An 18,985-nucleotide genomic window follows, 5' to 3' on the forward strand; every position below is an offset into this window, starting at 1 on the left:
TATAATGCGTGTGTGCTGTATGTATGCAAATATCATGCGTGTGTGTGCTGTATGTATGCAAATATAATGTGTGTGTGTGTGTGCTGTATGTATGCAAATATAATGTGTGTGTGTGTGTGCTGTATGTATGCAAATATAATGTGTGTGTGTGTGTGCTGTATGTATGCAAATATCATGCGTGTGTGTGCTGTATGTATGCAAATATAATGTGTGTGTGTGTGTGTGCTGTATGTATGCAAATATAATGTGTGTGTGTGTGTGCTGTATGTATGCAAATATAATGTGTGTGTGTGTGTGCTGTATGTATGCAAATATAATGCGTGTGTGTGTGTGCTGTATGTATGCAAATATAATGTGTGTGTGTGTGTGCTGTATGTATTCAAATATAATGCGTGTGTGCTGTATGTATGCAAATATAATGCGTGTGTGTGCTGTATGTATGCAAATATAATGCGTGTGTGTGTGCTGTATGTATTCAAATATAATGCGTGTGTGCTGTATGTATGCAAATATCATGCGTGTGTGTGCTGTATGTATGCAAATATAATGTGTGTGTGTGTGCTGTATGTATGCAAATATAATGCTTGTGTGTGTGTGCTGTATGTATTCAAATATAATGCATGTGTGCTGTATGTATGCAAATATAATGCGTGTGTGCTGTATGTATGCAAATATAATGCGTGTGTGTGTGCTGTATGTATGCAAATATAATGTGTGTGTGTGTGTGTGTTGTATGTATGCAAATATAATGTGTGTGTGTGCTGTATGTATGCAAATATAATGTGTGTGTGTCTGCTGTATGTATGCAAATATAATGCGTGTGTGTGCTGTATGTATGCAAATATAATGCGTGTGTGCTGTATGTATGCAAATATAATGTGTGTGTGTATGTGCTGTATGTATGCAAATATAATGCGTGTGTGTGCTGTATGTATGCAAATATAATGCGTGTGTGTGCTGTATGTATGCAAATATAATGTGTGTGTGCTGTATGTATGCAAATATAATGTGCGTGTGTGTGCTGTAGGTATGCAAATATAATGTGTGTGTGTGCGCTGTATGTATGCAAATATAATGCACGCGTGTGTGCTGTATGTATGCAAATATAATGCGTGTGTGTGCTGTATGTATGCAAATATAATGTGTGTGTGTCCTGTATGTATGCAAATATAATTTGCGTGTGTGTGTGCTGTATGTATGCAAATAGAATGTGTGTGTTTGTGCTGTATGTATGCAAATATAATGTGTGTGTGTGTGTGCTGTATGTATGCAAATATAATGTGTGTGTGTCTGCTGTATGTATGCAAATATAATGCGTGTGTGTGCTGTATGTATGCAAATATAATGCGTGTGTGCTGTATGTATGCAAATATAATGTGTGTGTGTATGTGCTGTATGTATGCAAATATAATGTGTGTGTGCTGTATGTATGCAAATACAATGCGTGTGTGTGCTGTATGTATGCAAATATAATGTGTGTGTGCTGTATGTATGCAAATATAATGTGCGTGTGTGTGCTGTAGGTATGCAAATATAATGTGTGTGTGTGCTGTATGTATGCAAATATAATGTGTGTGTGTGTGCTGTATGTATGCAAATATAATGCACGCGTGTGTGCTGTATGTATGCAAATATAATGCGTGTGTGTGCTGTATGTATGCAAATATAATGTGTGTGTCCTGTATGTATGCAAATATAATTTGCGTGTGTGTGTGCTGTATGTATGCAAATAGAATGTGTGTGTGTGTGTGCTGTATGTATGCAAATATAATGCGTGTGTGTGTGCTGTATGTATGCAAATATAAGTGTGTCTGCTGTATGTATGCAAATATAATGTGTGTGTGCTGTATGTATGCAAATATAATGCGTGTGTGTGTCCTGTATGTATGCAAATATAATACGTGTGTGCTGTATGTATGCAAATATAATGTGTGTGTCCTGTGTGTATGCAAATATAATACGTGTGTGTGTGCTGTATATATGCAAATGCGTGTGTGTGTGTGTGTGTTGTATGAATGCAAATATAATGCCGAAGCTGTGTTGTTTTTAAGAGCATAGAGAGCTGCACCCCCCACTGACTTTTTGCAGACACCCAGCTAAGCATTTTTTCTACAGGAGAGCTGGACCACACGGACATTGTTTATACATATGTGTGTGTGTGTGTATATATATAGATACACACACACATATTTATATATACACACACACATACAGTATATATATATATATACATACAAACACACATATACATATATATATATATTATATATACACTGTATATACATACATATATGTACCTGTGTACCCACCTAATTTAACACCTATATGCATATCTATATAGATATATCTATCAATATACACATACATACATACACAGGGGACAGATATTATGATTACACTGACCTGTTGAAAGATTCTGAGCATGCTGGGACCTGGGCTGCTTTCCTTCATGAGCTAGGACACAGCTTACGAGTAGGACAGCACAGGAGGCGGAGCTTCAGACGACTCATGGGCGGAGCTTCGGCGACCAGCGGTGGGCGGGGCTTTTGGACTGCCAGTGAGTAGACCAACCGAGGGGGGGAAGTGGGGGTTAGAATAGGCTAAACTTCGGGCGGCTGGGAGGTGAGTGAGCTGGGCAGTGAGATGGACTGTTGGTGGTGACAGGAAAAAAAAACATTTTTTTCCTGTCTGCACTGCAGTCTGTGTATCTTATGGGCCTATTTCCAATGGGAGGCATGGAGCTGTAGCTCCACCCACCCCATTGTTAATCCGGCCCTGTGTATGAGCCTTAACTGTGGGCCTGATTCAGACCCGCTCGCAAGCGCTATACGCTTGCAAGCGGGTCGATGGCCAGGCAGTGCACGCACGCTGCGTGCGCGAGCCCCATAGCGAGCGAGAAATCACTCGCTCCGGGGCTCGCAACAAAACGGGGCGGTTTTGTAGGCGGGGAGGGGGAGTGGCTGACCAAACTGAAGGAACGACTGCCGTGTGTGGGTGGCCCTACTGATATCACTCGTGATGTCAGTAGTGAGATTCCTGCTCTATTAGAGCAGGAAACTCACTGGGGCTTGCGGTGGACGAGACCCTACCACAAGGGTCTCGTCGCAAGCCCGATGGTCGCGACCATCACCTAACCGCTCGCAAAAGCTGTGGGTGGTCACCCACAGCCTAGCGAGCGGCCAGGAGGCCAGGTAAAAAAAAAAAAATGGCCGCCCTGATTCAGAGCGAGCGCTCGCTTTTTGCGAGCACCTCTGAATGAGGTCCACAGTCAGTATCCCAGCGGCTGCGATGCTGGCACTGAATCAGGCCCAGTGTACATAGACAAACCATGTTGCAATGTAGTGGTGCAAATACTTACAAATTTTTTGGCATGCAGGGTAGATACTGGCTGCTTCTGCTTGTGGCCCACAAATGCAGGATAGCTTTATTTTTACACTGGGCATATTCAATTGGGTGCGAGAATAGCAAAAATCACGCACCTGCGAGGTTTTTCCTGCAGGTGCAGGATTTTTGCTATTCAATCAGGTGTGTATTTTTCTAGATTCCTCACATCTCCAGAGCAAGTCTGATTTTTCCTAAAATTATTAATTTTAGGAAAACTCAGCGGGACTTGCTCTGGAACCCTGGCAACACCCCCCTTGAGGACTAATTAAGCAGTTGGCAGTTTCCAATTAGCTTAATTAGTCCTTAATTAATTACCTTCTGCAACACTGTCTTCTTCCTCAAGCGTCGAGACCCAATCTCCTGCAGCAGCGGTGAGTATGTCAGTGTTTGTGAGTGTGTACAAGTGAGTGTGTGTGTGCATGAGTGACTCACGGTGTGTGTGTCCCCTCCCTGTAATGGGTGCAGGGAGAACTACATCTCCCAGCAGCCCTTGCTCCTCCCACCAGCCCCTGGAGCCCCCCAGCAGCCCCCGGGACCCCCAGCAGCCCCTCCACAGTGACAAGTTGGAGGGGAGGCCACCAGGAGCTGCGGAGACCACCGCAGACCCCCAGGTATGTAAGTGTAATTTTTTTTAATTATGCGGCGTGGGGTTTTCAGAGCTGAAAACTCTGCAACCACTTATTTTAATAGGACACAGCGGGTATCGGGAGTGCTCATACCAGCGGTAATCCAAAATTGGGCGGGAGGTTATTTTACCTTGCTAAACCTCACGCCCAATTGGATATGCTCCTTAGATTTCAGTTTGGGCACACCCCTCCCAAATCTAAATTTCTCTGCACCTGCAATGCAATATGGTTATACCAAGATGCCACAGTTATACCCCTTTTCCACTGAGTGAAAACCCCAGATTATTGCCGAGTCAACCCGGGTCGGGCCTCAGTGGAAATGGCTCCCAAAAAAAATATCCCGGATCCATTTACCTGGCAATCCAACACAGGAAGCAAGCAGGATTGTACACAGGTAGGAAACGGATGCGACCCGGGTTTTTGACCTGGATAATGCCGAGGAACACTGATTGGAGCTTCTGGGGCACTGATAGATGGTGTAATCTGTTAGAGCCCCGCAGAGACAGCACATGCAGCCATCGCAGCAGCTGGTGGTAATGTTAATGCACAGCACAAGCAAGCTGAACCACCTTCAGCCTGACCCTCAGCCTGACCTGCATCCTGATCCACAGCCTGACCTGCATCCTGATCCACAGCCTGACCTGCATCCTGATCCACAGCCTGACCTGCATCCTGATCCACAGCCTGACCTGCATCCTGATCCACAGCCTGACCCTCAGCCTGACCTGCATCCTGATCCACAGCCTGACCTGCATCCTGATCCACAGCCTGACCCTCAGCCTGACCTGCATCCTGATCCACAGCCTGACCTGCATCCTGATCCACAGCCTGACCTGCATCCTGATCCACAGCCTGACCTGCATCCTGATCCACAACCTGACCAGCATCCTGATCCACAGCCTGATCTGCATCCTGATCCACAGCCTGACCTGCATCCTGATCCACAGCCTGACCTGCATCCTGATCTGCATCCTGATCCACAACCTGACCAGTATCCTGATCCACAGCCTGACCTGCATCCTGATCCACAGCCTGACCTGCATCCTGATCCACAGCCTGACCTGCATCCTGATCCACAGCCTGACCTGCATCCTGATCCACAGCCTGACCCTCAGCCTGACCTGCATCCTGATCCACAGCCTGACACTCAGCCTGACCTGCATCCTGATCTGCAGCTAGAAATGCAGCCTGATCTGCAGCTTGCATCCTGAGACGCAGCCTGAAACACAAGCTTACCAACAGGCTAAACCACAGCCTGACCCTCGGCTTGACCCACAGTAGCATATCTGACTCCACCTGGACAGAGGCAGATCAGAGAGGAATACACCGGTCACAGCAACAAGTTGTAAATAAATTAAAGGCCTTGCGCAAGTACTTTACTAAAGTGCATGATCAAAATCGTAATAAAGTGGTGCTGCACGCCAGGGATGGGTATATAATGATGTTTGCTACAGCGTATTTGGAAACACTGCACTGACAAACCTGGTAGCACTGTCCTCCTCAAGTGCACTTGAGGAGGACAGATGGAGAACAGTCAAGAGACACCAGGCCAGTACACAAGCTACTCTGCCATCCTCCCAATGCAACCCATCATCACCGCTCCTATTGTCAGATGACCCCGCAGAAAGTAGTGGAATGTATTTGTCCATGAATGACAACAGCATTAGTGCCACTATAGAGACAAGGTAGTCGAAGCGCACCCCAAACAGAGCCCAGCGCTCCGTTCTAACGGAAGTATAAAATACATTTAAAAAACACACACATTACACACACCATATATTCATTAAAATCCAAACAGTATCTGTTGCAGAGTGTCGCTAGTGTGCAGGTGGGAGAAGGCCACAAACAAGTCAGAATAAGTCAGAACAAGCGGCTAGAGCCATGACGCCTGTAATTGTCGAGCATCTCCGTAAATTGCACTCTGACATGCAGGCCCAGGAGGATGCTCGTATGGAGAGATTTCTAGAGTCCGAAAGACAAATGACTATTCAGGAGAGACAAATGTTCTTCTTCAAGCACATGTTTGCTCCTGGTTTAGGGAACCCCACACATCAAGTACAACAGGCCCCAGCCTACCCGGAACTCGCATATGGCCAGTATAAAGGGCCCAATAATTACAATCCTAGCACTACTACTACCACAACAACAAACCCACAATCACAGGAATATACTGTGTATAGGCAATTGCCTTAAGCATACCTATTTGTTATTAAAAATACCGTTAGTGTGCCATCCGGTACCTTTACTGTTTTAATAATGTTTTTATATATTGTAACACTTTTAAAATTTTGGAATTACTGTTACATTAGGATTTTTGCCACTGGTTCCCAAACTGTGTCCTCAAGGCATCTTAAAAACTAGGTTGGAAGGTGAATGTAACCCGCATAAATATCTTTAAAACCTGGTCTGTTAGGCTGCCTTGTGGGCCCAGTTTGGGTAACCCTTGATATTTGCCTACTTCTATGTCTTTTTTATGTGTGTTTATATTTGAAATGTTTTCCTGCAGCTATGCCACAAGGGATGCTCCAAATAATATGTTCATACTACGCACTTTTGTAATTTATTATTGTGTGAAGGCACTTTTCTATTGTATATAAACAGTGTGTTACAAAACACCACTTTATATTGTGGCCTGATATCTCCTCCTTGACTGGCCCAATAATGTTGATACTTGGCACTTGTTTTCTTACTAGATTATAATATTGTGTGCAGGGATCTGCCGTTTGTATCTGCCTACATGGGATCGGTATGAAATACCAACAGTTGGGATGCTGACAGGGTTAACATTCCAACACTTGTTGGTCGGTATGCTAACCCTCCCCCTCTCCCTACCCTAACCCTCCCTCTTTTGTGCCTAACCCTAACCCTCCCCCTCTAGTGTCTGAACCTAACCTCCCCCTCCCCGCACCCTAAACCTAACCCTCCCCCCTTAGTGCCTAACCCTAACCCTCCACCTAGTGCCTAACCGCTAAACCTAACCCTTACTCTCCCCCCAACCTCACCACTTACCTTCGGCATCCTGTTGGTCGGGATGCAGTCACTAGGATTCTGACCTGCGTCTGTATTCTGGCGCCGGTAATGTATGCATTGGCATCCCGACCACCGGGATGCCGAACGCATCCCACCTACATTATAGTGTTCACTTTAGTTGCAGGGTGCTAAGTGAGGAGGACATATTTTAATAGTGTAAGGCCTAATTGTAGATGGTATGTATTGCTACAGCTACCATAGCTAATATGTGATGTTTGGTGTTTATAAATTAGAATATGTCTTCCTCACAAACAACAACCTGCACCCACAGTGAACTCTACGTGATATTAGGCAATTGTTATGTCAATTTAACTAGTAAAATATACAACATTCTGAGAATGTGTATAAAATGTATATTACAGTGGTTCTCATACTCGGTCCTCAGGACCCCACACAGGTCACGTTTTCCAGGTCACCCAGCAGGTGCACAGGTGTAGTCATTACTCACTGACACATTTTGAAATATCCACAGGTGGAGATAATTAATTCACTTGCGATTGTGTGAAGAGAAAGAACAAAAGGATAGGTACATCTGCACACATCATATAAAATAGAGAAACCCCAAAATCATTGTGCAAAATTATATTAGGTTTGGGGGTGCTGCTAATTGACAATAGTAACGATTGCCAAATTACACAAAAGGAAAGAGAAAAGGTTTGTCTTTTTGATGGCACACTAAACACTGTTATAAATTAAACAAATCTTTATTGGATATACGGTAAAATATGTTCCTGTGGAACAGTAATCAGCTAAATATAGTTTAAAAGATAGAATAAAGAGTGATTGTGTATCAAATTACTCTAGAAAAGTGTAACAAAAACAAATTAAATCCTCGCCTTGTGTCTTCTTTGTTTGTTTTATCCTATATTATAAGAAAAAATCTAGTCATATAATAATGAGACCACTTTATTATTTTTCAGAGCTCTAGATTTAATAACTTGAAACAAGATCGTGAAGGGGAAAAAAAGGGATTACAGAGGGGTTTGCCTCCGATTCATATATACCATTAGTTATTAGTAAATAGCAGGGCTGTAGATAGGGTAGTGCGGCCAGTGCCATCGCACAGGGCACCACAGGTCAGGGGGCGCTGTTTGGGCCCATAAAATTTCTGTTTATTATCATTCTCACTTGTAACTTCCTCTTATTTCATCCCCAGCTTCTCCTGGCCTCCCCTATCTCTTCCCTGGCCCTTCCCCATGAGGCCATTCCCCTTTTTTGGGTGCATTATGACCCTTTGAAAAATGAGGGGGGCGCCAATGCTCTTTCTGGCACAGGGCACCAAAAAGTCTAGCTACAGTTCTGGTAAATAGTACTGTTGTGATGTTCACCCAGATGAAGGGGGCACCCACCTATCTAATAACGTCACATATGTATCTGTTATTTCTATTCTGTAATTATTCTCAAAGATTTGAGAGAAAATATCTCATGCGATATATGGCCCTAATTCACCCTTTTATTTATTTAGAGTTCTTTATATAGTTAATCCAAGGAGGTTCTTCTTCATCACCATTCAGTTAGTGCATAGTCACCTATTTTACTAAATGGGGTATATATGTTTATTGAACATCTTATTAGAAATTTATTAGATGTTCATTTGATATCCTATTTATTGATATCTTGTTGATTATTATGGCATATATCCCAAGTACTTTATCACACAGTCAGGAGTATGTATGTTGTTTAGCAGTATACACCTATAAACCTCGATGACAGGATTCATCAGAAAGGGTACCGGTTGTATATTATTCCCATTATTGGTGTAAGAATATATGCTCTGAATGAATATTGCGCAATTAAGGAGAGTCTATTATACAATTCTTCAACCGGGATATCCTGATTATTATGTGTATTTAGGAGAAATAAGAGCATTTTATATTCCACCTTATTTAGGAATCAACAAGGCCTTGATAAAGCTAACAGCGAAACATGCGTTGGTACGCCCTCCATGTGCCTCTTGTTTGAACGAAATAATGTTTTAATTCAACTTAATAACTGTAACAACTGAACCACTTTAAAATAACTGTGCTGTGACAGGACGCTGGTGTAATAGTCAACAAGATATCAATAAATAGGATATCAAATAAACATCTAATACATTTCCCGGATTTTGGTGTAAAGGGGATTTAACGCTTACTGTATTCCAAAATCTGAATCAGGCCTTAGGGCTGGTACATGAGATCCTATGAAGTTAGGTGGACCTCTGCATAAGCACAACACAACCTGGAGGAAACTGCAATTCCATCTACATGCTCCAAGGACCCACTGACCCTAGTGGCTGCTTAAGCTTCCTAGTGTATAATATGGCCCTGCATATATGGCATAAATATGGATAGGATTTTATGTCTCCTTAGATTATTGTTGTATAATAATGCAGGCTTTCAGAGTTCTGTTTTACATGTTTCTTATCTCACTTATGTCTCAACCAGTTCTTCAGACTATATCTATATGACCATCACATGCCCTCAGGCCTCTCCATATGCCTTTTATATACCCATCAGACATGCCATTTATATGCACTTCACACATTATGTGTCTCTTCAGAAATATGTGCGAAAGTTGACGGTGAAGAAGTTCTTCATTACTAAAAATGGTGAGGAGGATTTTGGTCTTGTGGAGGACAGGTCATCGTACACATTTAGACCCAAATCAACCTTCTTTCCATCATATCTGAAAAGATGCTTCATAGAGACCTTAACAGCTCAGGTTTTGGAGGATGTAAAGGAATTAAAAGATAAGAGAATTAAATCCAACCTAATCTATAAGAAGAGACTTGCCCTAAAGAATCTTAGAGAAAAAAGGGTCTAATTATAAAACCTGCAGATAAGGTGGGTGGTTTGGTCCTCATGGATGCATCTATATATGAGAATGAGGCTCTTAGGCAACTTAATGATAGAGTTACTTACAGGAAACCTAGGAAGGATCCCACTGGGAGTTTTCAGAATGATACTTATTGATGTATATAGCAATAATGGGACCTTAACTACACCAGAATCACGGTTCCTTCTAAACAATAAAACTATGGTACCAGTCCTCTATATACTTCCCAAGGTCCATAAGGGCCCTGTTAAAACCCCCGGGAGGCCGATAGCATCAGGGGTTAAGTCAATTACAACCAATATGCCGGAATTCATGGATTTTTACCTACCATTCCTGGTACTTTTTAATATCTGAAGGATATGAAGGATATTTTAAATTAAATATCATTGATTGAATGGGAAAATTATTATATTTTGGTTAGTTCCTTGTATACAATAATTAAACATATACAGGATAGAAGGTGTATTGAATTACCTCAAGAGGTCGGATCTGAATCATCAACTACAGGATTTTTCAATTAAGGGAATTCATTTTATTTTAAGTCATAATTACTTCCTTTTTAAGGAAGAATTTTATTTCCAACAAGTCAGGACTATGATGGGCACCAGGTTTTCCCTGAGTTATGCCAATATTTTTATGGGCTTCTGGGAAGAGGAAGTAGTGTGGCATAACAATCCATTTAGGGCAAACCCTGTGTTCTGGTCGCCTTATATTGATGACATATTTTTATTTGGGAAGGGGATAGAATGATTTTAGAGGACTTCAGCAGTTTTTTAAATACTGATGATAACTTTTAATATTGATTATGAAGTTATGAATTTTGGATATAACTATGTTAAGGATGGAAAAGTGCAAACTAGATCCTATCAGAAACCCACGGATTCCATGACGTATATCTGTGCAGATGTCTGCCACCATATGAGCTGGCTTAACAAAATACCCGCGGGGCAGTTTATGAGGTTACAAAGATACTGCATGGATTTGAAGGTATTTGAGAAACAAACTACAATAATGGAGAGTTCCTTCTTAGCCTTTGGATATAAAGAATCTAAAGTTAAGGAAGGGTTAAAGAAAGCTAGTGAAGTAGATAGGAATGAGCTACTTATCCAGGATCAATTTCAATGGGCAAGGATCCTGTGTTAGGGGGGTACTACCATCGAAACCAAAACATTTATAAGAAAGCTGAAAATTTGAAAGTGTAGTTGGTGAAACGTTTGCACTCTTCAGCTGGTGGAAACGAGTGACATATTAAATCCACTGGTTTTCACCGTTGTGGTATGTGCTTGGGCTGCAGGAATATTTTAAAGAGTACTAATGAGAAGAAAATCAATTCAGTGGTAATCAGTGGAGGAACACATAAAATCATGGATTTTATCATGTGCTATTCTAAAAACATGATGTATGCGGTAGAATGTGGGTGCCGAAATTTTTATATTGGACGCACAACAAGATGTTTAAAAATATGTATAGGGGAACATCTTAATAATATAAGAAAAGGGTTGGAAACCCACTCTTTATCAGCCCATTATAAAAAGACACACAATTGTTCGATACGTGATAATACATTTTTTTATGGAATTAGGAGGAGTGGGGATTCCGTGAGATGTAAGGATGTACAAGGTAGATTGGCAAAAGAAGAAATGTAATATACTTTTACATTCAACACTCTGGTACCCTCAGGTATTAAACTTGATTTTGAGCTGAAGTGTTGTTTTTATAAATTATGACTTTTTTTTCCAGGTTATATTTATGCATCCTGGTGTTGTGATTTTTAATTTTTTATTATCATAGTGATTTTATTGATTATTTATTATTGTGATGGAATATGATGCATTATACTTATATAGGATGTATGTTTATATACTTTTCATATGCATATGATAAAAATGTATGATTTTGAGTTATAGATCTGATTATGGTCAGTTAAGGGACCTTTAGGAAAGGGGCCGGTTCCATGTTCTCAAAAGAATGGTTATAATCAACAAGAGAATGTAAATGTATCTTCAAGGAAACTTACACTCAGAACCTTGTCGATCAAAGAGTGATTATCGACATATGTAGGGAATGTGTCACAAACTGTGCTGGAGACCTCTGTCCCTGACCCCTGCATCTTCCCATGCATCTGTGCCATCAATGCCCGCTGAGCCGTCAGCCTGCTGTTCGAGTGATTTCCGATGTGGGGCCTCCGCTTGAGGATCATCTGCAGCATCCACGCTGTTGCCTGTGTCCCTCTGCCGCAGATCCATGAGCGCACGACACGCCAGTACACAAGCTGTCCGGAACATGGGCGCAGCCATCTTGGGCCAGGTCAGGTGATACTCATGTATCCAGTCAGCAGCAGTCTCAAGTTTCTTCAGCCAATCCGCTTCAGTCTGATGCTATAAAAGACCTTCCTGTAACACATACTAGTTGCCAGTGCAACAATGTCCATTCCTGCAGCATAACCTTTGTTCCTGAGCTCCCGGTGTGAAACCTATGCTTCCCAGCACAACAAAGTTTATCCAAGTTTTTAATCCACCATACTCCAGTCCGGAGTCAATTCCAAGTTCTTCAGTTCAATCCACAGTACTCCAGTCCGCAGTCAATTCCAAGTTCTTCAGTTCAATCCACAGTACTCCAATCTGGAGTCAAATCCAAATTCTTTAGTTCAATCCTCCATACTCAGTCTGGAGTCAATTCCAAGTTCTTCAGTTCAATCCACAGTACTCCAGTCCGGAGTCAAATCCAAGTTCTTCAGTTCAACCCACAGTACTCCAGTCCGGAATCAAATCTCAAGTTCTTCAGTTCAGTCCACGATACTCCAGTCCGGAGATCAAGTTCAAGTTAATTCAAGTTCCAAGTCCACAGTTCCTTTTCCAAGTTCCATGACTAATTAGAGACTTTCCACTTCAGTATTATTCACCATCTTATAGTTACATTATCTCTGCCCAGAGGACTCTAGTATTTCACCTTATATTACAATCTTCTTTTATTTCAACTGTATGAGCAGAAATTGTATTAAACCGTCCAGTTTCAAACCATCTACTGATCCAGTTGTCTCTGTCCAACACCCCAGTTTGGGTACACAACTCCAAGTTCCTCAGTCCATGACAGAATGTGGATAGAGACCCATAGAAAATGGCAGCGAAAGTAGATTTGAACTTTTCCCTGTATGAAGCCTCCAACAAGATTGCTGCTGCTAGGTGTATAATGGAGTTCGTCCTTCTAAATATGGCCACCGGACTAACTCTAGTAAATAAACCTACATAGGATGGTTATCGAGTTACCAGCCTGGAGGACAGGAAGGTTGGTGCTCCTTCGATCGTGAATCGCCTGGGGATTAACAACGGAATGTCACTTCCGGTCGTGTGGCCGGAACCAGAAGTGATCTGGACATGGAAGCGACACTGGATTGTAGATTATAAGGTGGGTGTTCTGGCTTTAGATGGGAAGTATGGAACACCAGGAAGGGATTTTTTGGTCTGCCTTATTTATATACATGTTGGTGGGGATGGGTTAGGATAGATACTCCATGTCTAGTGTTAGGTTATACCCCATATCATATGGAGTGGGGTATAATTATCCTGTTCAGGTTGTCCTCCCTACACATAAAGATACCTGTGTATCAAAACACATTGGTAGAGGGAGAACTTTTTGTGGATGTAAAGACCAGCACTTGTTTTTGAGGCAGTAGCTGACCTGGGATCCTGACTTTTTCAACTACATACAGGGCATATCACCTTATTTTCCATCTATGCAATTGGAACCTATGCTGCTTTGTTTTTATAGTGTGTATTTTTGGATGTAATAAATATTTTAAACTGAGGAAGATAATTTCTTTACTTTTCACATGACCAATGTTCCCCCTGTGACTTTGGAGGAAGAAAACACCTGACGAGATTGAGTAGAAGCCCCAATAGAAACCATTATATGTATTTACAGCATAACCTTGGGTTTCGTTCTGATCGAAATGAATAGTTACACATGTGACCATTTCAGTGTGTACAAATTAACACACTTTATTTACAAGTAACAACAAACAAACAGTTAACATACAAAGTATACAGTATATTCAACTTTTGTCTATATATTCAGATGACAGTTCATCATGTTCAACATAAGATGTAGTTCATCCTCATCTTCTCTGGGGAGCCCTCGTTTCAATAATGTCCAGGTCTTTCAAATTACATTGCAGGTACTCTACTGCATTGTCAAGTCCATGCATGAGCCGAAGAGCCTTTGCCTAGCTCTCGATTTATATACCATAGTATGGGTGTTGACTTTCCGTATATTAAGCCCATATTAGTTACAAACTGGGTATCAATCACTGATTGGTACAGCATAGCATGGACCATTCTTATCTCTTGCACATGCTCTGTAAGCACTAACATATACTCAGACAAAGAAATACAGTTATGACGTATCCTAAAATGTCTGGAATTAAACTCTGTTTCAAAGCCCCTTTGTACAGAATCTGGACATCACTATCAGTAACCCATAAAGCTTAGCATCTCTACCCAGCTTCCAATGGAATGTGGCTTACTGTCTGCTGATAATACCACATAAGGTATGAATGGCTCATTATACATCTACTAATGACAGGCCCCTCAATTTATGTCTTGTCTGACACTAAAAGGTGATTTGACCAGTCTATGCATAGACTAGAACTACATGAATACAATGTATTTCTTCAAACCTCAATGGGACCTAGCACAGGTTGTATGTTACATCTTATATGCCTATGTAGAAATTAATTATTTAACCCAATGGTTACAATATACAAAGATTGTTCATTGTAAGTGGGGTACGTTTACCATTTACTGCCTATCTGGTATATGCACGACTATATGTGGGAAATTAGAAGGGATCTGAGAAAGAAATCTTTACATGTACACCACCATCCTGATTTTTTGTTGGGTTTCGCTCCTTTCCTGTGGTTCTCAAGGGGACTCTATGCACCTTTTTCTGAAGGAGTGTAATATTAGTCCAAGACATACTACACTATCAGTGTTCCTTTGGTCTCTGTTTTTGTGTTTCATGACCCTGGGAGACGGTATTCATGGAAGATTGCAAGAGAGAGGAAGTCGTTTTTGCCTATTGGAACTATAAAATTATTGAGTCTATTGGGACCTTATGATGATTGAGTATACTGTGACTCTATTGAACTGTACAATATATGTTTGTGACAAGTCATTAGGCATTTATATATCTATTTTCCCCTTATTTTTTTATTCTTCTTTGTTCCGATTGTATTTTTATTGGGAACTAGGTGGGTTTCCAGTGATTCTGTGGAGAGTGAGGCTGCTGGTTAGCGCACTGTATAGATATTACATTTTTCCATAATAGTATTTCAACTGGGCAGCCGAGTCTGGTGCAGCTACAGCAAGCATATGTCCCCCTTAATCTGGGGATATTTCCCCAGATTAAGGAATGCAGGTTAAACTCTGTGTGAATTGCTCTTCAGTACATAACAGCTCTGTGGAATAGATATAAATGTGGCTGCTAAAACAGACAATTGCAATCTAACATTCTAATTAAACACTGGGCGAAAGTTTTTTTTTTTTTAACAAATTACATCTTCACACTACGACTTCCAGCGCTGATATTATCGGTGACACGGCACCTACTGAACGTTACTTTTTAACACAGAGCCACTGCCTGGCCCTGAACACACCCAAATTTTATAACAAGAAAAGGCTTTCTTTTTTAAATGAATTACAACTTCACACTGATACTGTCAGCGCTGATATTAACGGTGGGACGGCACCTAATGAACGTTATTTTTTAACACAGTACACTGCCTGAACAAACACAAGTTTTAGAACAAAGAAAAATTAGAGATGTGTGCTGGGCCATTTTTGCTGGTTTTGGATATGTATCTCCTTCGTGTTTAGGATCTGGATTTGGTTTTGCAAAACTGCCCTTCTGTGTGTTGGTTTTGGATCTGTAATTTTTTTTTTAAATCATAAAAACAGCTGAAATCATATAATTTGGGCCTGTTTTTGTTACTACAGTATTATTAACTTCAATAACATTTATTTCCAGTCAGTTTTGACCACCTCACAGCTCACAATATTGATATCATCCAGTTTAGGCCAAAAGGTTACACTGAGCTAGTTGGCTAACTAAGCTAAGCGACAGCAGTGGGTGTCACAAACATGTGGCAGTTCAGCTTCTAACATGGTACATCTAGGAAACAGAGTGGCACTGCAGTGGCAGATAGTATGGCAGTATAATACGCTATATGACCCCATAGAGAAACTAATAATGTTTTCATTAATCAAGAACTAGATCAGAGGCCCGAGGGAGATGGAGTATGTTTATGGAGTAGTTGAAGACAGGGAAAGGAAGGAAGGATTGATTAGTTTATTCATTTATTTTAGCTTGTTGATTTTGAAGAAAATTAATAAGGGAGGATCAATGTAAGATCAAGTTCTTCAGTTCCTGAAAGACATCTTCGATTTGGAGATGGATCGCTCTTTGAGCGTGGAGAGTTTGTCAGAAGATATTATGCAGTGATTGCACCATCACACAGAGATGCTTGGGGAATATATGGGAGCATGCTCACTGTAGCCCACTTGTGTCCAATCCTATGTGAACCAACCACCTAAAACCTGATCAACTGAGTGACATCTGCAGAGCACCTGTCGCTAACACACAGTGAGGCAGCTATTTAGTGCCATATCCTTATTGAATATTCATTCAGCCCATATACTCTATATTTTTTATACATCCAATAGAAATGTGGTGGCCTTGCTTGTGGAGGTGCTAAATAGTACACACTGTAAACAGACATTTACTCTGTGCAAATGGAGATTGTTGGGGCTAATGGGACCAAGACTTGCTGTTACATCAGAGGAAAGCAGCCTGTAGCTCTTTGGGTGAACTACAACTCCCAGCATCCGTGCTGTTTACCAGGCCTGCTGGTGGTTGTTAACAACAGGTGGAGTGCCTCAGCCTGCTTTACGCCCGGTATGTACCATGTAAATATGTATGTATGTGACCAATACACAAATAATTTTTGTATTAAACGTATTTGCACTTTATTGCACACATCCTGGCAGGAAGATGCTCTGTGCTGCTGCTCATATTTCTGATTTATCGCATGACATCCACCATCTACATTATCCAGTTATTCCGCTTAGAGTCACCTACATACAAAGGAGGCAGGCTTTTTGAGCTGAACAGTTATTTATACCAGCCTATTCACCTCGGCAACTGTTTGGAATGGAGGGGGGGGGGCAATTAAAAAAACTGGGTAAATTTGAAAATCTACCCACCCAATCAACTTGGTGGTTCAGAAATTTTTTTTTTTTGTTAAATCTTTTTATTGAGACTTTATAATAGTTACATACAAAAGAATTAGATGCTTTGTGTTAAATACAAATAGATATTATGGTAACAATTTGACATAGATGGAAATTATAACCAGAATATAAAATATATATAGTTGAACAACTAACTCACTACAGTATACAGCAGTAACAATATCTGTAGTGATGATACACATTGGGGTTTTAATACTAGTTTGAGAAAATATGAATATCTGTACTCAGAGGCTTGCTCCGATTTTTCCCCATTCGTGCAGCTTTAGAAAACAACAACAAAAAAAAGAAATCGTTGTCTACATGGATTAAAACAGACTAACAAACATTTCCATCATTTCTCTTTTGTACACCAATTCAATAAGTACAATTATTCATAAAAAGGGGGGGGGGTACACAAGACAAACATACATGTGGGGAAACACGATAGGGTGGGAGGGACATAGGGAAGATTCTCAAAAAGAAGTTGTATTTCGAACCTCACGATTTCTCCATCTGTATATAATCAGGCTCCTATTTTTCTGTTTCTGTCAGTCATATCCGCATATCGTCACAAATACAATAATAGTATATATATTATTAACTTATAGTGAAATATAATACAATCATACCCTCTATATTTAAATCAGCTGTCTCAGCAAATAACAGTTTGTGTTTTCAAACACCTGTAGTATTTGGGTTTGGGTCTGTGGTTGCAAATAATCAATGTAAGGACCCCATCTCCTGTAAAATTGCACTACTCCCTTCTCGACATCCGGAAATGAAGCCCTCCTATCAAAATATAAATTTTTAAGTAGTAAATGTTGTACCTCAGAAATAAAGGGTGGGGTCTTACTGGTCCATTGTTTTAAAATAACTTTTTTGGCCGTAGTTAGAATAATAGAGAGTAAAGGAATAATGGATCATTTATATGGGCCCAGTTCCCAATTGGTGTAAATAAGACATAAGACCGCTGAAGGGTCTGGTCGTAATTGTAAGGAAAAAATATTATTAATAAACACAATTGTTTTGTCCCAAAATCGGCGAATCTTCCTACACTCCCAGAAATTGTGATAAAAGGAGGCTGATTCATGATGACATTTAAGACATCGATCGTTAGGTACCATATATTTCCTCTGATGTTGTGAGATATATGCTCTATTCAGTACTTTATAATGTACTTCTTGAAGCATTGCCGTGCGCAAGTGCTTCATTGTAGAGTCAAAATGTAAGAGAAAGCTGTTAGGTTCCGGAAAAGATGGAATATCCCTGGTCCAACTACTATATAAAGAGTTCCAGGCATGGTGGGAATCAGTCTTATTCAGCATGTCAGTTAATAGTAGATACGGGATTTTATTAGAGACAAGAGTGAAACTAGTGGGTCAGATCCATCTGGAGTTAAAGAGGCTTTAGGTAGACCAGAAATATAGTGTCGCAATTGGAGATACATATAGAAACAGTTGTTCGAGACGTTAAAGGTATTTCTGATATTGATAAATGGTAGTATGTTGCCCCCCGGGTCGAATACATCATTGATTAGTAGAATCCCCTTCCTCTTCCATTCTGTAAAACCCCTATTGGTCATAGCAGGGGGAAATAGTGGATTACCACAGATAGAGATAAACGGAGTGAAATGCCAATCCCTTTTCAGCCTGCAGTTAATCACTATCCAGGCTAGATAGGTGCTATTAAACAAGGGGCTTGCTATAATTTGTTGGGGAATTGATTTTCTGGGGGTGTGGAGAAGAGCACTCAGGGAGTATGGTTTAAATAACTCTTTCTCCACATCCAGGGAAGTATAAACAGAAAGATTCAGTAACCAATCTGAAATATAGCTGAAGGCAA

General features: G+C 40.8%; 1 pseudogene; it reads left to right on the top strand.

Moving 5' to 3' along the window:
* Window positions 1-9,845, top strand: part of LOC148506197 (uncharacterized) — a 52,395-nt pseudogene extending 42,550 nt beyond the window's left edge.
* The last annotated feature ends 9,140 nt before the right edge of the window (window positions 9,846-18,985 follow it).

This window comes from Taudactylus pleione, unplaced genomic scaffold (assembly GCF_031769625.1).
Source record: "Taudactylus pleione unplaced genomic scaffold, aTauple2 ptg000421l, whole genome shotgun sequence".
Lineage (NCBI taxonomy): Eukaryota > Metazoa > Chordata > Amphibia > Anura > Myobatrachidae > Taudactylus > Taudactylus pleione.